The 16,420-nt window shown below is 37.6% G+C and overlaps 1 non-coding gene across 1 annotated transcript; it reads right to left on the bottom strand.

Moving 5' to 3' along the window:
• Positions 1-11,879: 11,879 nt before the first annotated feature.
• TRNAT-UGU (transfer RNA threonine (anticodon UGU)) lies at positions 11,880-11,952 on the bottom strand. Its single transcript has one exon. It is a non-coding gene; the product is annotated as a tRNA-Thr (tRNA).
• Positions 11,953-16,420: the final 4,468 nt, after the last annotated feature.

The raw sequence follows: 16,420 nt of genomic DNA, 5'->3' as shown, positions 1-16,420 counted from the left end.
AATTTCGTGATTTTCCAGAAAGTTATGGGAAATTTCATCGCTATGCAGTGGGGCCCGTTGGTTTAAGGGATAGAGCGCCAGCATGTACTTGCTGGAGTTAGAGGTTCGAGTCCTCTACGGGACCCCCAGGCTGGAGTATGGTGGTTTGATACTCCTCCTTTTGACGTCGATTGTTTTTCTTATTCTATATTTAAAAAATAAGATAAGATAAGATGAAAAAATCTTTATTTGGCTCTAAAACTAAAACTACAATAGGTTTTTTATGCCAGAATGGCCTCGCCCGCTCAGTATTAATGAGACACGCGTGACTAAACTTTTTTACTTGTTGACTTTACACATTACGTTTGCTCATCAATTACTTATGCATAATATTGTTCAGTCGCTTAGTGTCCCAAATAAATACATAGAACAATTTTTAAATTTCGACAAAGTAATTGAAAAGTAAATACATTTTTCCACGCTTGTAACGTAGGTATGTATATTTGTTTCCACGCTTGTGATATGCTAATAATGGTTTAATATTTTAAATATACCTGGTTAGCCTATTCTAATTCCATAATAAAAACGAATAATGTTTAAATAGTGTACCTTGTTGAAAGCTAAAAAAACGTCAATGCCACATTTTTAATATTATTCTTATCTAGGAAAAGGCTTGGTAAGTAACAATCGTAAAGATAAACGCGACATTCGTTATGGTAGGGTTGTCAGGTCCAAAAGCCGGACTCATTGCTTCATTTGGCCGGACATTTTACCCTAAAAGCTGGACATCACTTTTAACACCACCCCCCCAGGCGTGAATTCGCGGAAAAGAATGTTTATGTGCCAGCAAATTTTTTATGCTTTTTATGCCGAGTTCGAAACTCGGTGTCGCATTAGAAATTCACACACAAAGTGCTCATTATCCTCACCGCGGTATCAGTACTCATCGTTCGATTAATCTTTAGTACTACGCAAGAAATGTATGTACATTATGCTGCTGTTTACATTATGACGTCACTGCTGTCATCATTGCTTTCACGAGCAATGTATTGTGTTCTGTTTTTGGGCATATTGCTGCGACACCGGCCCCGCCCCTTTGTCTTAGTTTCTGTGATCTGTGGAAGTTACCTATAAAATATTTTTTGTTCCATACACATTGAGCTCTAGCGAAATAAAGAAAAACTTGCAGTAGGTTACCTGATATTATTTTTAAGATCTATTTTTTATCCGTTTTTCTGCCTGAGTCCCCCTATTAGTACTATATCAGTTCTAGATTCCGTATCAACACGGTTTTTGCTAATAATGGCAGGCTGCGCTGAATCAGCCTAGACGTGTTGTCCCCGGCATGCCATCTAGCTATTTTTTGTCGCGGAGGAAATGCTTTGCGCACCGTACCATCACCACTGCCAGGGGACAGGGTGGTGTGTGGGACTCCCGGCGCCCTGAAAGACCGCTGCTCCGTCCTGAAAAGGACGGGGTATACCCGCTAAAACCTCCGCGGCGTTCCGTCATCGCCCGAGTGGGGGTGTCGCGAGTATCGCCACCTAGCTGGATAACCCCTGGTTAATCCTTTGCGTGAACTAATATGCAGCTTATATAGAGTTTTATGTCAAAGAAATCGATTTAAACAAACAATTAAGTTTTCAATTATTCTAGACATTTGAATTGTAAATTGTATCTATTTGGCGAGGAAAAACATGCCCTTCAACAATAAATGCCGCCTTCAGAACATTACCGAGTTTTCTCGTACGATGAAAAGAGACAAAACTGTTTTGAAGTTTTGCTTAAAAAGTGACGACAAGTGTCATGTAGCAGCTTATCTGAAAAATCATGTTTTTTATAGTAAATTAAGCTTTTGATTTCAATAATTTTCTGTACTACAATTACGAAACTCATACAGTAAAAAAAATCGTTTGAAATGGAGTAAAGCTCAAATATTATTTTGTTGAAAAAGCAATCGATGCTGCCCTCTGTGCAATGGGACCGAATTCAATTACAACCACCCTAACGAAAGCAAGCATCCCTCGGGGCTCAGTGATAAGAGTTTGCAAAACTACTGATAACTGTTAGATGGCGCTGCATGCTAAAATAATTATATTAGATTTATTTATTAAATTGCATAATCCATTACTTTCCAACCCATCAATTTATTACATTACTCAATTTATTGTATCACTAAAAGCTTGTCGCGAGATTAAGATAGATCAAGTTACGTAATTAATGTTCTTTCTATACAAGTAAATTTCGCGACAATATAATCATATAACTTGAGTAATGTAATAAATTGATGGGTTTGAAAGAATGTACATTTAATTTTATTCTTATATTCGTTATAAGTTTGTTAATAAGTAATTTTTAGGGTTCCGTAGTCCTGACAAGGAACCCTTATAGTTTCGTCGTCTATCTGTCCGTCCGAGGTTTTGCTTGGAAACTATTACACTAGAGAGCTGTAATTTTGTGAAGGTATGTACCTATACTAATCCCGCCGACAAAGAGTAGATTTTTTTTTGTAAATATATATATTTTTAGGGTAGCTCCCACATGTAAAGTGTGGATGATTTTTTTTTTCACTTTCTACCCCATCGTGTGGGGTATCGTTGGATAGGTCTTTTATAATGGCTTAGTGGTTTCTAAGACTATTTTTTTTGTTCGAGTAGGGTAGTAGTTCCCTCTCCTCTGAAAACTAAACTGTTAGTTTGAAAAATCTGGACAAATTCATAATGTGATTTATAGTGCTTTTTATTAACTGTCCAGAAAAACTATAACGGTTAAGATCAGTTAGTTTAAGAGTAATAGTCGTTTAACGCATGTTCGTTCGTTTCAGCCAAATGACGTCCACTGCTGGACAAAGGCCTCCTCCAAGGTTTTCCACAATCTATTATAAAATTCCATAATAAAAATTTCTTAGAAGAAAATATGAAAAGTGACTTTAGATGAAGTAATTGCTTGCTTCAGAAATATATTGTAGTAGCGACGGACAACTACGGAACCCTACACTGCGCGTGGCATGACACGCACTTGGCCAATTATTATTTTTTATTTTTTCATGCTTGAAACTGCTACGGAGCTAGGTATTAACTTCAGTATAGACGAACTAGGAACTACTTTGACGGGACACAAATGCCCGCTGCAACATAAACATATTCTGATTTATGTACATATTCAGTGTATTCCCCTCCTTCTCTATCAAATACATCTATTTCACCTGTTAACAGATGCTGCGACGCTTTTCTCAATATCACAGTAATATAATCAGTACCGATCCGATTGCCGCACGGGATGTATCGCTTTCGAGCTCCGTCCTACCTCCTCCTGTATTCTCCTGCCCTGGTACTAAAATCGGGATTTCGTCGAAATTCACCGTATTTGAGCGAAATTGCGAAACCGATAAAAATCAAAAAAAAATCAAAATCAAAATTATTTATTCAGTTTAGACCACAAGTGGCACTTATGAACGTCAATAGAAAATAATAAAAAAAGAAAAAGGTAGCCCTTATGGGGCACTTTACATGTCTCCTTATCTTTTGGGCCCTACCAGCGCTTCGAGACAAACATATGGCAAGTGCTGAGAAGAAACGCCGGAACAAACTCAGTCACCACTTATTGCCAGGAATTATCTAACGGTAAGAATAGTCAAATTTAAGTACATCAAATATGTGCAGACTGAACTGACCACGCATCCTTGTCATCAATATAGTCTCGAACCTTGTAGTACCCTTTGGACATAAGGGTATTTTTTATATGTATCTTAAATTTGTTTATTGGCAATTCGACAAGGTTGTGTGGTATTTTGTTAAATATGGTAATACATTTCCCCAAGAATGAATTACCTATCTTATGCAACCTAAATGATGGAACAGCAAGTTTATTCTTATGTCTCGTGTTAAATGAGTGGACGTCACTTTTCTTAGTAAATAAATGATAATATAGATAGAGCAAATCAAAGAACTTGCGGGATAACATTGCATGATTTCTAAGTATTTATAAATAAAAGTACCCATTTACCTATGTCAAATGAATTCTATGACTGCATTACCCAGTTTTATGAAGAACTAGCTGACCCGGCGAACTTCGTACCGCCTTAGCGTAGAGATTTTCTTAATATTTTTTTCCGTAAGAACCATCCTTGGACTTCCACAAACATTTAAAAAAAAGAATTATCGAAATCGGTTCAGCCGTTCACACGTGATGCCGTGACAACGCGAAACGGGTTTCATTTTTATATATATAGATTTAAGTGATTTTGACATAATTTTCATTCATAAATCGATTTATTTTCATGATAGGGTCACATCTGAGGATTTACGAAAACTTTACTTGATTTCTTAATATTTATGAATGAAACTAATGCGCCCCTTTTGTCCAATGCCTTAATAGTCCAAATAGATTCATAATATCAAAAAAATCTTGATTTTTTATCTGGTTTTCATTCACAAATCGACCAATTTACGGATAGTGCCCACGCTTTCTGCTATCGTAATAATGTAACCGTATAAAATTCTATGCTGAAACATGAGTAAACTTAATGACTAATAGAATAATTTGAAGTAGGTATTATTTTGATAACGTTATGTTACTTAACTACATATAATTTTGTGAATAGTTGCAGCAATTTTAACACAATTTTCAAATCGATTTAATTTACAAGATATAGTGACATTTGGGGATTTATAAAAACTTTGCTTGATTTCTACGTTTTCATAAATGAAAGTAATAGTCCCCTTTTGTCCAATGTCTCATCTGTCGGTATAACATCAAATTATTAAACAATCTGAAGGCTTTTGACCTAGTTTTCATTCATAAAATTGGCAAATTATCGGGAAGGTGCGCGCCGCTTTCTCCTATCCTCATAAATAGATGACGCTGAGTGCATACAAAATTCTCGAAACATGTTTTGATGTCTAATGGCATAATTTGAAGGACTATTTTTATAATGTTACTAGCTTTCCGCCCGCGGCTTCGCCCGCGTGGATTTTTGTCTGTCACAGAAAAACTTTATCGCGCGCGTCCCTGTTTCAAAAACCGGGATAAAAACTATCCTATGTTCTTTCCCGGGACTCAAACTATCTCTATGCCAAATTTCATCAAAATCGGTTGCGAGGTTTAAGCGGGAAAGCGTAACAGACAGACAGACAGACAGACAGACAGACAGACAGAGTTGCTTTCGCATTTATAATATTAGTTGGGATTTGTATTAGATTCAATATTATTGTTAAACGTAGAACCTACGTATTATTATGTCTTGCATCTTGTTTGTTTGTTGCTTATTATGTCACTGTCTGTCTAAATGACAATGAAAAGACTATCTTGGTCTAAATAATGAATTATTTATTTGCTTTATAGGTATTAATAAATAAAAATGTCATAACAATAGTTACAGATTCAATAAATTACTTATATGTACATTATTATGTCATAGTAATTATTCATTACTTCACAAAACAATACAATGCAATCCAACAAAGTAACTTAAACTGAAATATTTGTGACTTAAAAAAAATATGAAGAAAAAATGTTACATTGTAACTAAGTATACAAGCAATCAACACAATCCATCTAGCCCTATGTATGACTATCATTAATTCTACCATTTTCTTTGTTGACGATGATGTTTAAAACACTCATACAAAGTTTTATTTATCTCGTTTACTTTTCAATTTGTTTAACAGCTTTATTCTGAAATCTATTTTATACATTCTACATTGACTTAGCTTTAAGAAAATTTAATAAGTACCTTTATTTATAACTTTAACACTTTTAAATCTCGTTAGTTATAAAATCTTATCGATGATTTTAGACGTCAAATGTATGGGCTTATCTACTAGAAAAATAAAGAAAATGCCTCGATAACCGAGCATCCTAAGACTGTAATTGTAATTTAGGGATGTTGATGATGATAGTATTGGTGGATAAATGAATAAAAGTGAATAAATTATTTGCTTAGTTATTAAGTTTTGACACTGCATTACGGCATAATGAGAAATACTTATCCCAAATAATGGGAATTGACTAGAACAAAGAAGAAAGTGGAAGAGACTGCATAAATAATACGAGTATAATTAGCTTTTTATTTTTACCAGCCTGTCGGGAAACGTGTTGGGGCAAGTGCGGTAGGCGGGGTAGGTAACTTCGACAGCAAGTAACAGGATGCCATAAATTTAGAGAGCTCTTCAGTCTGGCCCAAACACACACACCTGTAAACTAAACCTGGAGTAGTGAATATCTATGTACGAGTATTGAGGGCGGAGCAGACGAAAGAGATGAAACATAACATCCCTTGTAGCTTGAAAAGGATGGCAGTCACTGCCAATAAAGTAGATACACACCTGCGAAATGTAGTAGATAGATAACAGTCTAGCGCAGGGTCTCTTCGTTTTTATGTACTCCTGGTACACTCAACATTCAGCCACCTGTTGCTACATTCAGCGATCAATACTGATCTTCTGCGGGTCGCCCACGGTCACGTATACACAGGCACCCGAGGACCTCAATCTCTCTCTAAGAAGCCCGAGAGGCCGCATTTGCGTTTTCCCAAAAGCTACCGTCAAATTAATTTAGTCGTACGCTAGGTACATAACCCCCAGCGAAACAAGAACATATTGTGCATTATATTTGAAAATATTTTCGGAGAATTACTTGCACAAACAACTCATATTCATAGATTATTTTTTCAAAATGCCCATCTACCGATGAAACATAAGAACTGAAGTGTACCGTGTTTTATTTAAATAAATAAAATTTAATTTGAATCTTTTGTAGATTCAAATTAAATTTTATTTATTCTTAGATGCACTTTTAGTAAACCCAAGTCATTTGTAATTTGAAGACATGCCTAAAAGTTACGCATCAGAAAAAAGTATGTTGTTAGTAAGTTCTTATTTATGTCAAATACGATGAAAAACAATTACTTTGTTAGGTAAAAAATGAAGCAATGCAATCGTACAGGAGGGTACAAGGAAGGGGTCTTCTTTGCGCATACGCAAAAATAAACCTACATTATACTTCGGTACCTTAAGATTGACATCATCGAAAAAACGTCTGTAAAATTGAATTTTACTTACTTCATTTTGTTTGATTTAGCGTGCACCGTCTCATAAATTAGCTAATTTCTGAATGAAAACGTCATTGAAATCTTGCAGTTCTTTGTTATATTAATATTTATGGACAGACAAGACTTTAGACCAAAAGCCGAGGGTACTTCCATTTTTAAATATGTGGTAATCTTACAAAATATTCATACACTATAAAATGTGCTTCTACCAAGTAAATCTGTTAATAAATTAATGAAAATTATGTCGAAATAGTTCAATAACTTGTTTCAACGGATCGCTTAAAATCGTCATAACATCGACGCGATCTCGTATTTAAGTACCAGGGCCCAATGATAAATGAGAGGTAGCGACGGAGCAAAAAAGAGATGCATCCCATACGGTGATCAGAAAGGTACTGTCTACATATTTATTTTTGATCGAGAAAATTGAAGCGATAGTTAAAGTGGGTGAAACAAAAAATAGGTCAGAGAGGGATACCTGTGTCACGTCACAACTTATTGGCGGGGTTTGTTTAAAGCTCATAGCAGACTTATCAACTCGGAAAGGGGTCAACACCGTATCGTTTTGGCGAGCTGTCATCGCCTTTCGCGCACTGTCAATTCCGAGGCGAGGCATTTACATTACGGTGCGAATATACTTTTCCGCTTTTTATAAATAAAGAATTGAATAGTTGTATGTTCATTTGATCCTAATAAAATTATGTAGCGTTCCAAGAGTTATTAAAATTTTGTAAAAACACAATATGCTAACCCCTTATTGCTGTTATACCTAATGTCAATGAAATAAAGTCATTTTAACAAATGGGGAACGTGCGTGTGTATGTTTTTCGTGGGTAAGTTAAACCACTTATTGCTAGTGCGAAACACAAATTCGTACACACGTATTTCAACAGAATTTGGAGGCAAAGTATATCTACACTCGACTGCAAAGGAAAAGGGCGGTTAGAAAATCTTCTGCATTGTCTTCAAAAGTACCTGACCTTTATGAAACAAAACATACTGGAAAAACTACGCAATTTTATTTATTTTACATTTATAAAAAAAGCTTAAATTAATTTAGTCTCTATTTCAAAAAGCTAGGCCAGATACTTATGAAGATATTAAAGATTTTCTAACCGACCCTTTTTATTTAAGTGTTCATTTAACACTGCAATGGCATGGAGTATTCAACACTGGCAAACTGGTCTATGGGAGCAGCCACACGGTGTGGTGCGGCGCCGCAACGCAAACATTTTGCCGCATCACTATACACATGGTGGTATGCGACGCCGCAACGGCACCGTCTCGCTCAATCGAAGTGCGGGGTGTACCTGCGATGCGGAGCCGGAACGCACCGTCTGGTATATCATTGATTTTTATATGCAGGACGCCGCAGCGGCACCGCTCCGACGCCGGACCGCGACCGCACCGCACCGTGTGGCATCTCCTTAAAATAGGCGAAACGTAATAACCTCCATTTGCTGAAGATAATGGCAGGCAGTAAATATACAGTCACTAGGGCAACGTAGTACACATAAAACTGTGTCAAAAGCCCCATGTATCTTGATCTCCTCTTTTTATGTATTTCTGGTGGGTACACGCAACAGGTTGTTCCAGGGAGCGAAACTGTTCCCCAATTGGCCACCTACAGCGGCACTCGAGGACCTCAGGCCCCCTATGAATGCCCAAGAGACCTCATCACGTGTTCAGCCAATGCTCTCTCTCTCTCTACCGTTACTGCAAAAAACGATTGTCAGGAACAAGATTGAGATTATCATGCAACACAAGTGTAAGTAGAAATTGCCAGTAAGTAATATTTTTTAAATTGAAGGTTGAGTTTCTTATTACCCAGTGTTTGGTGAAAGACTGTCAGGCAGACCTGACGGAATCGGTCGGTAAAACAGAACTTCGGGCGGCATTTGTACCAGGCGCCCCGAAGATACAAGGAGGCTTACTGAAAGCACGAGACGCGTTGCCATGGTTACCAATCCGTAAACAAGTCTCAAATACTACAGGGATCACGTGGGCCGAGTTGTAAAATCGATAGGACCCGAACGCTTCAGGAGTTGCGTCGAGCGGGACGCGTTGCTAATGGTTACCGGTACGCGGTGATATTGTTGAGTTCGACATTTGTACACCTTCCAGGCTTTTTTAGCCAGCGGAATATTTGGAAATTAAATTGGAAATGACGGCCGATGGGGCAGCAAGGTTCTGGCATGGAGACCGCGTACCGGAAAACGCAGCGTGGGACGTCCACCCACAAGGTGGACCGACGACCTGATAAAGGTAGCAGGAAGGCGCTGGATGCAGGCCGCTACCAACCGTGCGATGTGGAAGTCATTGGGGGAGGCCTATGTTCAGCAGTGGACGTCCTATGGCTGAAATGATGATGATGAAAAATTAAAAATGATGAAAAGTATCTTATAGTAATTTCTAAAATGACCTTGACAATACAAAATAATGAAAAATGAACACGTCAGACTGCTTAATTCATCTGAAGTTATTACTTATCCTGAAAACCATTTGGTACAATGTATTTTGTTCTTTTGGAGTGAAGGCCGCCGACGATATCATAAAGGTAGTAGGAAGGTGGAAGCTGGATGCAGGTCGTTACCAATCTGGCAACATGGAAATCATTTGGGGAGGCCTTTGTTCAGCAGTGAACGTCCTATGGCTGAGATGATGATGATGATGATTTTGCTCTTATGTTGATTTGTCTTTTTCCTTCACAAAAGTTACGCTAAGCTACTTTCTATACCGTGTGTCCCGTGTATTTTTCCAGACATACAGCACAAAATTGAGCGGGACATTCAATCGAGTACCAGGAGATCGTCGATCAAGAGGAGATGAGTTTGTGATGCGAAACACACTACTATGTTATCTGCCCGGAGTCTAGATGCCTGTGTACTAGTGCTCAAAGTGTGGTAGTGTTGCCACTAAAAGAGACGGGACATAACACATTCTGTTGGTCAGAAAAGGATGGCTGTCGCGTGAATGAAGTCAATATATAGACGAAGTTAAAGTAGTACATATTTAACAGCACAACAACCGGTGGTTTCAATCTCTTCAGTTTAATGTATTCCTGGTAGATTCACGCAACAGGTGGCTTCAGCGATCAATACTGCTGTCCAGTTCGGCCGCCCACGGCTACGCATATGAGCAAGCGGGATGCGCAAAGAAAGCTCAGTCACTTTCTGGATGCCTTGCAACTTGCATCTATGCTTTGTTCGAAACAAAAGCTTCTTGCTAGTAGGTCGTAGTATAGTAGTCGCTACGACGTGACGTAGCTTTCGTAGCATGCCTGCTACGAGCCGTAGTCTACGAGTTTCAGACTTGGTAACCAATTTTACATTTGTGATTAGTTTTGATTGCTACCGGAATATTTCAGAACAAACATGTTTAATTTAAAAATAAAACACACTCCTAATAATGCACTAAAAAGTAGAAGAATAATTACGTTATTTATTTTATCAGGACAAATTAATACATATTGATACTTGTGGGCTCGGTGCCGGTAGTTGTACCTATTAAAGAGCTTTTTTTTTTACAGTTTTAAGGAGTCCCTTAGTAAAAAAGCGACAGAAAAAGTGATCAATCAGCTTTATGTGATTTAAAAATTTTATATTCTTGAGTTTTCAGTTTTATTCAGTTTTTCCACACAGAATGCCATTTTGGATACGAATGTTTAAACTAATGTCTCAAATTTAATAAGTAAGTATTACATCTTTGATTTGATTTGAGTAACAATACAATAGCTGCCTCCCACTAGGTGGACCGTGGATCTGGTGAAGGTCGCGGGAGGTGCTTGGATGCGAGCGGCGCAGAATCTGTCTTTGTGGAAATCCTTGGGGGAGGCCTTTGTCCAGCAGTGAATATCTTTCAGCTGAAACGAACGAACGAACGAACAATATAATTGGTTTAAAAAAGTGATTTTTAAGATAAGCAGCTACATTATATAAGTCGTCACTCAAACCGCTAACCAACTTCAAAACAGTTTCTGTCTCATTCATTTAATCGTGTGAGAAAACTTAGTAATCATTAATTATTCTGAAGGCGGGAGTTTTTGTTAAAGGGCATGTTTTTTTCGCTTGATAGATACAATTTCTAGAATAAATAAAAACAATTTATCTTACAGGTTTATAAAGAATTAAATTGTTGGTTTTAATCGAAATCTTGACATATAAATTCACATTAGTTCACGTGAAGGAATAACCAGGGGTGCCACCTAGCTGGATGCTCCAGAACAAACACGTTTAGGCTGGCTGGCTGGTTCAGCCTGCCATAATTAGCAAGAACCGTGTTGATACGGAATCTAGAACTGATATAGTACTAATAGGGGGCTCTGACAGATAAACGGATAAAAAACAGATATTAAAAATAATGTAAGGCAACCTATTTCAAGTTTTTCTTTATTTCGCTAGAGTTACGAGTAGCTCAATACTGGAACATAATTAACATATTTTTATAGGTAACTTCAATAGTTATTAATCAAGATAGAATAAAAATGCAAACAAAAACTTTGTACGCGTGGATCCCGTTTCGTAAAATCTTTTCTCAGCGGATGCCTACGTCATAACATCTACCTGCAAGCCAAATTTCAGCCCGATCCGTCCAGTGGTTTAGGCTGTGCGTTGATAGATCACTATGTCAGTCAGTCAGTCAGTCACATTTGAGTCGGCTTTTTCCTAACGAAGAATACTTCAATATTTTTCTAATATGCATAATATGGCGTGGACTTTTTTTAGTTTGCAAACAAGGTTTGTAAACAATGACATAAAGTTTAAAAAAAACAACGAAAAAAATTCTAAATTCGCGCGTAATAAAAGACGTTTATACAGCACATGGTGTTGTTTGTGCAATATAAACGTACAGGACCCGGCTGGTTTCGATCCAGCTACCTCTTGCGTACAAAGCAAGCGCTCTCCCAACTGAGCTACGGCTCCGTTCATATAAACGACGAAATTCATCATAACATTCAGGATTTGCACAGTTTTAATTTGGTGATAAATTCGAAAAAGTCTCAAAATACGCTTACCTATTTACAAGAGCTAGGCTGTAAGGTGCCAAAAGAATTATTCGAGATACTCAAACATAAAAAAAATTAAGGCTGAAATAGTGAAAAAAATAATTTTTGATTTTGATTCTCGATATTTCGGAAACGAAGAATGATATAAAAAATGAGAAAAACTCCTCTGAACAATTTCGAACAGCTTAAATTTGTGCCAAAAACAATGACGATCGGGTTAATTGCTTGCCCTGTAGCCTAACCTTTTTGAAAAAAGTCAAACTTCGATAGCCTCATTCATAAAATTAAATGCAATTCGTTTGTTATGTCAAGGATTCATGTTAATCTAAAAATAAAATAATTATCATTCAACGTTGTAGTTTCATTTTGTAACCTTTTCCTTACCCCAAGTTTCTCGTCGCTCATGCAGCGTCATTTTTTTTTTGGAATTCCGTAGATTCATTTCCAATATGCTCGGATCGGTACGAGATCGGTGATTGTTGTTTTTTTTTATTCTTTGATATGCCTACCATTAATTAACAAAATAAACACATAAAATACTTTAATAATTCATGAGATCTTTATTTGATCATTTTTTCTTGTTTCCACGTTCACTTCCATTTGGTTATTTAAACAACTATGGAAATAATTTTGAAAGCAACGAAATCTAAAATCGATGCCTTTTCAAAAATAAGCAAAAAATTGCCTTTGGTATATTGACTAAATCAGGGAAAAAAACCCAACTGCGTAAAAATGAACTAAAAAGATAAAAACAAGACAACTTAGGCCCAGAACAGACGGTGAAACGCAACTGCAACGAAACTGCAACTGTTAGTTACTTTTGAGTTGCATCTAAGTTTCTGCCATAGCGTCCGTTGAGAGACCACACATGACGCGACCAGTTTGAACTTTCAGTTTCATTCATCAGAATCATCACAAAGTTGCAGTTTCGTTGCAGTTGCGTTTCACCGTCTGTTCTGGGCCTTAGTGTTCACAAATGCAGTTGGAGGCATCAATGACTAATTAATTTTTAGTGATATGTAATTAATGTCACTGTCATCTTTTTAGTTCATTTTTACGCAGTTGGGTTTTTTGTTTTTTTAATAATAATTTTATTTTAATCTTTTTATTAATTAGGTACCATACATTTTTGTAAGCTACTTAAAAGCCCTTTATTTTGAAACTTTACTAGATAGGTTCTGAGAAAATATTTTTTTTTGAAGACTTTATGTCGCCTAAAATCCACCTTTTTTATTTTTTTCAATTTTAATATAGTCAATGTCACTCTCACAATTAAACTAATCTAACGACACCTGAGCTTGAGAGGTGTCACACCTCTCAAGCTATAACTGGTCAAGCCGTTCAGGCTGTAGGCCGTGCCAAAGAAATATACATACATACACTCGGAAAACATAACCCTCCTTCTGGCGCAGTCGGGTAAAAACGTAAATACACCGCGTGCTAACTCAAAGACAACGCCATCTAGCGAAATATGCTTGTGTTACCAGTGAGTTCACCACAAAACTCGAACAGCGGCGGGGTTTGAGCGTTCCTCGAGTACGCGAATCCGAAACCTTCACCGCCTGGCTAATATTGTCACTTTTAATTTTTACATCATCATCAAATCAGTTTATACATAATCTCTTCGTAGCATTTCATTTAAATTAGGAATATAATTGTTAAGTACTACTTATTCACAAAAAGTGAGTAACCATATTAGTACATTTTTAATTTTATTCATTAGACTGCCAAGTTCATAAAGTATAAAATATGCTTCTGGCTCCGACTCTAAAAATATCAATCAGTCATGCTTATCTTAGTACCTAAGATTGACTATTCATTTTTGACGATTGAATACACTATAGTGACAGACGTAGACGTACCTACATCTTTAGACTATTATCGCTCGCTCGGGGCTCACGTTGGCCTACTTATTTGTTTCTACTATGACATGAGGGTACTGAGCGAGACAACTGTATTGCATTAATTGCTTTCTATCGACCTCCTGTTTCATGTATACCTCAAGCTTTCGCCGAAACTTTTGTGGCGCAAGTACACTATGCGTTAAGTTGATTGAGACGTAATAGTGTGAACACGCATCTCGCTTACTTTCACCTTCCCCCACCCGTGCGTCGCCCATACTTCGGTGTGCGGGCTCGCGCTTCGTATGTATAGATGACCTAAACTGAACTGTTCCACCAAACTCATTGACAGGGGGGTGCCACTATCGTTCAGCTATATAGTTTCCAACATGGAAAAAATCGGAACCAGCGATCCGGTATTGACGGTGGCGTCACTGGCGTCCCGCTGTCAATGTCACAGATAGGACAGTTCAGTATATTGGGTCTATATCAGTCATTTTCCGCATAGTGTACTTGCAGCATTGCATAAAGCTTCCAAATGTGCTTTTGGTATCTCATTCCCATCATAACAATATGCTGTACAGCATAAATAAACCATCAAATAAAACTTATTTGCTCTGAGAACAGAAACAAACACTTACGCCCGTATTCACAAACGATGCTTGCTTAAGTGAAGCAGCAAATCGAAAGCATAGCGTTGAATAGAGCTCTGTAATTGGTTCATGTGATACCCTGTGCATCCACGCGCACTTATATACCACTGATAGACATAAAGATAGGCCAGGCCAATCAGTAAACATATTATTTTGTTAATGTCAAAAATCGTAAATATACATTCTGAATAAAAATACCCAAAAGAGCTTTTTGCGGTTACGGGGCAGCTGTCAAAACTTTTGCAGAGCGGTCACTCTAACCTCAAATAATATTTTCAGGTACCAGGGCACTATATTATTTCAGGAGCACAATGTTTTACGTGATAGTGGATGCAGCTCATTAAAAACTTTCTATCTCATCTGCTATTTCAGTTGCGTGCGCACATCGAGTGTTTACTTGCAAGTTATTTTGCGAACAATCATCGGTAACCAAGGGCAACGCGTCCTAGCTAGCCACGCCTATATGGCTTCAGTCAACCTCTTCATATCTATGATCTCCTAGTGCGATCGAAGTAGCAACATGGGATGTTGCCGTCTTGCATGGACCATCCAGATAAAAAGTATTTTCTTGAGACATTCTTAAATTGAAATAGTATTTAGATCGATCGATTGTTCAAACTACATCATCATTTTGTATCCAGTAACAAACATCATAAAACTGTCCAGACATGTTCTGTTTTAGAGTTTTGAACATATCAAATGTTCCCAAAGATACCCCATTGCCGTCTTAGCAAACACGCGGATTCAATCAAATAGTGTTCTTGGGTAGTTGTCAAAGTCGTTGCAGCGGTCATTATAACCTCAAAATATATTTTAAGGCACCAGGGCACTATTATATTCCAGGAGTTCAATGTTTCCCGTGAAAGTGGATGCAGCTGACACAAATTTTCTGTCTCATCTGCCATTTCCGTCGCGACCATGTCTTTTTTTTTTTCGTTCTTTTCATAACTAGAGCTTTTGTACTTGAATGTTATACATTGGGAAACAACTCTCTTGTAACCAAGGCAACGCTTCTGCTAAATGTGAGATGTTTTCTGCTACAGGTAACCAAGGGCAACGCGTCCTAACGTCCAGCCACGTGCTTGGTAGTCCTTCGATCTCCTCTTTTCTATGATCTCCGCGTTTGTTCAATGTAACTTGTGTATTATATACTCGTATATTCGTTTATATTGCTCAATGTCAAATTAATATTATATTGGAAGTAAATAAGAAAAAACATATTCAAATTGATAAAGTGTGGGAACCTAAAGGTACATAATACGTTAAAATATGGTCATCTTCATTCAAACACGTTAATCAATCGTTCTTGAGCAGCTGTCAAAATCTCCGCGGGGGTGCATTCCTACCCCAATACTAGTTTCGGGTACCAGGACATCATGATTTCGAGGAGTTAAGCTTTCAAGTGAAGTGGGGTGCATCCACCTTGGATGCAGCTCACATAAATTATCTGTTTCATCTGCCATTTCAGTCGCGTCCATAAATAGCACCTTTCTTCATATTGCATGGTATAAACAACTATCGGGTATCCATGGCAACGCGTCTAGACCAGACACGCCCACTTCGTGTTTGTTCCATCTCCTCATGTTTATGATTCCCGAGTCTGCTGAAAAGAACGTTGCCTTCTAGTTCCCGTTTCCGTTCCCATTCCCATTCCCATTCCCGTTCCCGTTCCGTTCCATCTAGTTCCGAAGCATTCTACCACTCAAATAGTTTTAGTGCCTTTTTCTGTGATGCGGATATCTGCACATGTGTGGATCTGTTCCGGATTCGGGCTGCCCGCATTTCATAATTTTATACAATGACATGTTTTTTGTGTATTAGGTTATTGTTTTGTTTATTAGGTGGGAACGCGGGATACACGCGTGATTACATGTACGCCACATATTAGAGA

The sequence above is a fragment of the Ostrinia furnacalis genome, unplaced genomic scaffold, assembly GCF_004193835.3.
Source record: "Ostrinia furnacalis isolate ACB-3 unplaced genomic scaffold, ASM419383v2 OfSCF2106, whole genome shotgun sequence".
NCBI lineage: Eukaryota > Metazoa > Arthropoda > Insecta > Lepidoptera > Crambidae > Ostrinia > Ostrinia furnacalis.
This window is presented reverse-complemented; position numbering and strand designations above follow the sequence as displayed.